Below are 6022 nucleotides of genomic sequence, written 5' to 3' on the forward strand. Positions count from 1 at the left end.
TTCAATTCAAAATACTACTACTGGTTTTTAAATTTCATTTTTATATTTTTGTTTCCTTTCACCGAGAAACGTATGATCGCTGAATTTTACTTACTATAATAATAAAATCAATAAATTATTTCTGATCGCATTAAAGTAACTGAGATATATTTTTGGGCATCGATTTATTGCTTACAAAATAAAATACCGAAAAAGAAGAAAAAAAACTCTCAAGAACGACTATTATGAGTTGACAACGAAAATGGGTGCTGAACAGAAAACTATTTGACTTGAACAACAAAAATATGATGCGTGTAAATGATTATATTTAGTACGGATCATATCTGCATAAATCTTAAATATTCTTACTTTAGTCATTTCTTATTTTTCTTTTTGTTTCTCTTTTCAATCTTTATCCTCTTAATAATATTGTAAATCTCATTTTTTCAAAAGTCAAATTAGGGAAAATTTCTCAATGACTCTAGGAACTACCTACCCTAGGGAGAATTTAATAGAGCAATATTTTATGTTTCCTTACATCTAGTTTGGATGATTGTTATGTATGTTTCATAATGTATAGTATTGTATTGTATTGTATTGGTTTGATGAATACAATATTCAAATAGATTATATTGTTTGTTGTTGTTTCATGATATCATTGTCACGACCTAGAATTCCCACCGTCGGGACCGTGATTGCGCCTAATATTTCACTTGCTAGGCAAGCCAACGTTAGAGAATCATTAAGCCAATTCTTATACATTTTAGTAACTAACAACAAATAAGCTATAACAAGTTAAAGTGAGAGCGAAAATTTATAACAACCTCAATATATGCACTACTACCAGGATCTGGAGTCACAATTCACGAACTTTCTAGGATTTACTACAAGTACAAGTCTGAAAGAAATACAACAGTTTGAACAATAGAAACAGTAAAACAGAAGAGATAGACGGGGACTTCAAAGTCTGTGAACGCCGACAAATCTACCTTGAGTCTCCGGTGGTTCGGTTCGAGTGGCTATGCCTCTCGATCAACTGGGGCCAATACCAAAATCTGCACATAGTGCAGTGTAGTATCAGTACAACCGACCCCATGTACGGGTAAGTATCGAGCCTAACCTCGACGAAGTAGTGACGAGGCTAAGACAAGACACATACATAATAAACCTATGCAATTTAACAGTATATGTACAAAATAACGGCAAGTAAAAGATAGACAGATAATATCGGGAGGGGAGGGACATGCTGAGGGGATTACAAGATAGAGAATCACAGCAATAAAGAAAGCTTGATCAAAAAATATGCGTTGAACTAATAATAATAAGTGAACACAGTAAAGGAAAATGCACGGCATCACCCTTCGTGCTTTAACTCTCAACCTCTCCATATAATCAATAGAAACGGCACGACATCACCCTTCGCACATAAACTCTCATAACATGACACGACATTTTCCTTCGTGCATTAACACTCACAATTATGGCACGACATAACCCTTCGTGCATTAACGCTCACAAAACATGGCATGGTATCACCCTTCGTGCACTAACACTTTCCCTAACCAAAACAATGATCAATAACAACAGGGAGATAAAAATGACAAGAACAAGTCTTACTTCAACATTTGGTTCCACAATACAAATCTCAACTTTGAATCAATACTCAATAATCACCGAAAGCATGCTAGTCTAATCCGTAAACATGATAAGAACGATCAACATAACAATTAACTAGTCTAAGCATGGATAATATGATCACGGAAAGCAACAGTTACATGAATAAGACCCACTCGCATGCTATGACTCGACAACAATGCATACATACTCGTCATCTCACCTATACATTGTACCCAACATTCAAACATGCAGAAAATAGGCAAATAAAACCTAATCCCTCAAGCCAAAGTTAACCACAATACTTACCTCGCTCCAAAGGCCAAACTCAAAGCTCAACCACCACTTTGCCTTTCAAACATGCCTCCGAACTAATAAAATCTAGCAATTTACCAACCAAATGATTCAAATAAAGCCTTAGGAACTACCCATGATTGCAAAGAATTCAATTTAGGCCATTATTAAAAAAGTCAACAAAAGTCAATACCTGAGCCCGCTTGGTCCAAACCCGAAATTTGAATCAAAACGCGATTACTCATTCACCCTCGAACCCGTATATATAATTGGTTTTGGAATTTGATCTCAATTTGAGGTCTAAATCCCCAATTTATCAAATCCCTAGTTTCTACTCAAAACCCCCTAATCCTACCATGAAAACCATAGATTTTAAGTTGAAATCTTGTAAAATGAAGTGAAAGATTGAAAGAAACTAGTTTAGAATCACTTACCAATGTTTTGGGGGAAGAAATGGTTTTTGAAAAATCGCGTAAAGGGTTTCTTATTTTGAAAGTTTTGAAAAATGAGCAAAAATCCCGTCTAAGTCAAGTTTTACGCAAATATCGCAAATGCGACTTGGGCTTTGCAAATGCGAAGCCCGCAAATGCGAGGAAAGCTTCGCAAATGCGAACCTCCCACATTTTTGTTGCCTTCGCAAATGCGAACATGGACCTTCGCAATTGTGATACTAGGATCGCATTTGCGATCAATGCCCTTCCCAAACTTGCTTCGCAAATGCGAAGTATCTTTCGCAAATGCGAATACTGTTGACCTAGCTTCTCTTCGCATTTGCGATGAGAAGCTCGCAAATACAAACCCCTCAGAGGTCGCATATGCGATGTCTGATCTCGTAAATGCGAGATCAGAGGTTTGCAACAAGATCAAATACACCAGTAGTTCTTCCAAGTCTAATTTCACTTTGTAGCATATTCGAAACTCACCCGAGCCCTCAGAGCTCTAAACCAAAAGTGCACACCAGTCTAAAAGCATCATACGAACTTGCTCGCGCAATCAAATCGCCAAAGTAACACCTAGAACTACGAATTTAGCACCAAATCAACTGAAATTTTTAAGAAAACTTTGAAACTTCAAATTTCTCAACCGGACATCCGAATCATGTCAAACCAACTTCGTTTCTCACCAAATTTTATAGAAAAGTCATAAATATGGTATTGGATCTATACCGAGTTCTGGAACTAAAATATGGGTGAAACCTTTCAAATTTTGATAAAGTCCGGTATCTCGGGCTAGGGGCTTCTGATTTTGATTCCGGGCATACGCCCAAGTCCCAAATCACAATACGGACCTACTAGGACCATCAAAATACTAATTCGGGTCTGTTTACCAAAAATATTGACTGAAGTCAACTCAAATAAAATTTTTAGGCAAAATTTCTTATTTTTATCAATTTTTAACATAAAAGCTTTTGGAAACACGCCCGGACTGCGCACGCAAATCGAAGAGGGTAAAAATGAGATTTTAAGGCTTAAAAGCGCATAATTGAGTTCTAAAATATAAGATGAACTTTCGGGTCATCATAATCATGCACCAACAATATGCAGGGGTATATCCAGTGTAGAAACTAGGGGTTCATCTGAACTCATAGCTTTTGCTCATACCTAGTATTTTTGCCAAAAAAATCATTAAATATGTACACATAATAAATTTTGAATCATGAAATTAGATGAGATGTGGTAAAATTGCAAATCTGAACCCATAAAGTTGAAATCCTGGATCCGCCTCTAATGATATGAAGAATAAAATTGCAATATTATAAGAAAAAGTAAGAGTCGAGATAGAATTAGTATATAAAAAGGTAGGGTAAAAGATGGAATAAGATTATTTAATAATATATAAGGGTAAGATGAGAGAAAAAAATGAGATAACGATGCGACCATACCAAATCTATCGTTCCATAAAGTGGCACTTGTAAGCATGTGATTTTTGCCCTATATGAGAATTACTCCCAAAAAATTCAAAAATAAAATGATTTTTCTTTGGTGTGCAATTTTGTGATATTTTGTGATATTTTGAATAATTATTTGTATTTGTCTGTGCATGTTTATTTGTTAAATTAATAAAAAAATACAAAAATATGTCGCATTTGCATGTAGGATTTAATTCTATAATTGTTACTAATTAAATTTGTTTACAAAAAAACGAAAATTACAAAAAATAGGCATCATTTGCATTTTTAGCATTTAATGTCCAAATATACAATTTTATGCTTAATTATTACTTAATTGTGCGTTAATTGTTATTGGGAGTTAATTTGCGCTTTTATAACTTAATTTAATTCTTAATAATAGTTTAAGTATTTTTATAATTTAGTTTTAGAAAAAATAAAAGAAGAAAAAAGAGCGAAAATATAAAGAAAGTCGGAATTGGGCCTCTTCTTCAATTTCAAGCTATAGGCCCAAAAAATGGTCCAATCTTCCCTACGACCCAGTCCATTTCGAACTGGGTCGACACAGTCCATAACCCAAAAGGCCCAAATCCCTTTGTCTTGCATTTTACAAAACTAAACAAAAAAAAGAAGAAGACAAAAACCCTAAAAAAATTTCTAAACCATCCGCCCCCCCTCCTATCTTCCCTCCTATCTTCTTCTTCTTCCTCAAGCTTCAAGAAAGCCAACAATGGCCACCCTATCTTCTTCCTCTCCAAAACCTCTCCGGCGATCCTCCATTAAATCCGACCACCCATGGCTACATCATCTTCATCTCCTTCTTCTTCGTCCGAAATTCCTAGTCCTATCCGCCATTGACGAAGCTCGTCGAGCTCAAGCTTGAGCTCGACGTCCATGGCTGACCATGCTGCTTCTTTTCCTCCTTCCGAGCACGTCGAGCTGCTGCTGTGGTTGCTAAGATTTTTTTTTTCCGTCCAAACACCACCTCCGAACGACCCCCAGCCACGCCGGAACAACACAAAACGAACCAAGATGCCATGGTTGTCCGCTCACGCATCTGCTACTGCTGCTCCATCGACGCTGCCGCAGCTCCTCCTTCCTCCGCCGCTGCTTCTGCTTCTCGACGTCGTGCTGCTGCTCGCCGCTTCGTACTGTTGTTGACGACGCAAGGCAGTCCGATTAAAGTCCGGCAAAGGTCGAGGGTTTTTCGTCAAGTGAAGATCCTGTACGTCGTGAGTTCATCGTCAAGTTCGTTGTTTGTTTGGTCGTTGTTCGTCTTTCGATCCGGTTAGTAGTTTTTGAGTTTTATTTTGTCCGTATTTTGTTTTGATATTTTCGAATCTAAAATCAACAAATGTTTGTTTTGTTTATCGTTTGAATTAATTTTTAGTTCATGTTCATGTGTTATTTGTTAAATTAATTTTCAGATTTTAAAATGGAAGTTTAATTAGTTGTTTTCATATTCATGTCATGTTTGTATTATTGTTTAAGTGAATATTTGTTAGTTTGATGTTTGTTAGATACAAATTGAAATTTAATTAAATATTTCTTCAATTTGTTTCATGTGTTTATGTATTGTTAGAAATTGTTAATATTGTTAAGTTCAAGTTTAAGTTCATAATTGTTTCTTCGTCGATCTTGTTATTTGTTTAAAGAATTTAGTTGTGTTAAAGGAATATATTGATTTAATCGTTTAATCCGTCATGTTTGTTGTGTTAAAATAGATTCATTCATGTTCATACTTTGTTTGGATGATCTTGAATCCGAATTTTGTATAGTTTGATTTCTTGTTTACCATTTATGATTATTGCTTGAATTGTTCTCATAATCTTGTTTAAAGTTTAATATAAGAATTGTTTGTTGTAATGTTGTTAGAGTTGATTTTAAGTTCAATATTATTGAATTTAATCTAAATGTACTTGTTTGATTGTTGTTGTTGTTTAAATCCGAAAATAGGTTTTGTTGCTAAAATATTGTTCAATCAAATTTTAGTTGTTCTTTGTTGTTCAATTTGTGTTCATGTGATTTGTTGTTGAAATGTTGTTAAAATCGTGTTCATGTGATATTGTTGTTATGATGTTCATCCGTGTTCATATTGTTGTTTGAACATTGTTAGAAATTGATCATATTGTCTATATTTTGGTTAAGTTTGATTAATTGATGTGTTATAGCTGATGGGTAGTTTGGTAATTTATAGTACTTTCGGGGGTAAAATAGTAATTTGCAATAGGGTCAGAGGGGTAGTTT

This window comes from Nicotiana sylvestris, chromosome 9, assembly GCF_000393655.2.
Source record: "Nicotiana sylvestris chromosome 9, ASM39365v2, whole genome shotgun sequence".
In the NCBI taxonomy this organism is placed as follows: Eukaryota; Viridiplantae; Streptophyta; class Magnoliopsida; order Solanales; family Solanaceae; genus Nicotiana; species Nicotiana sylvestris.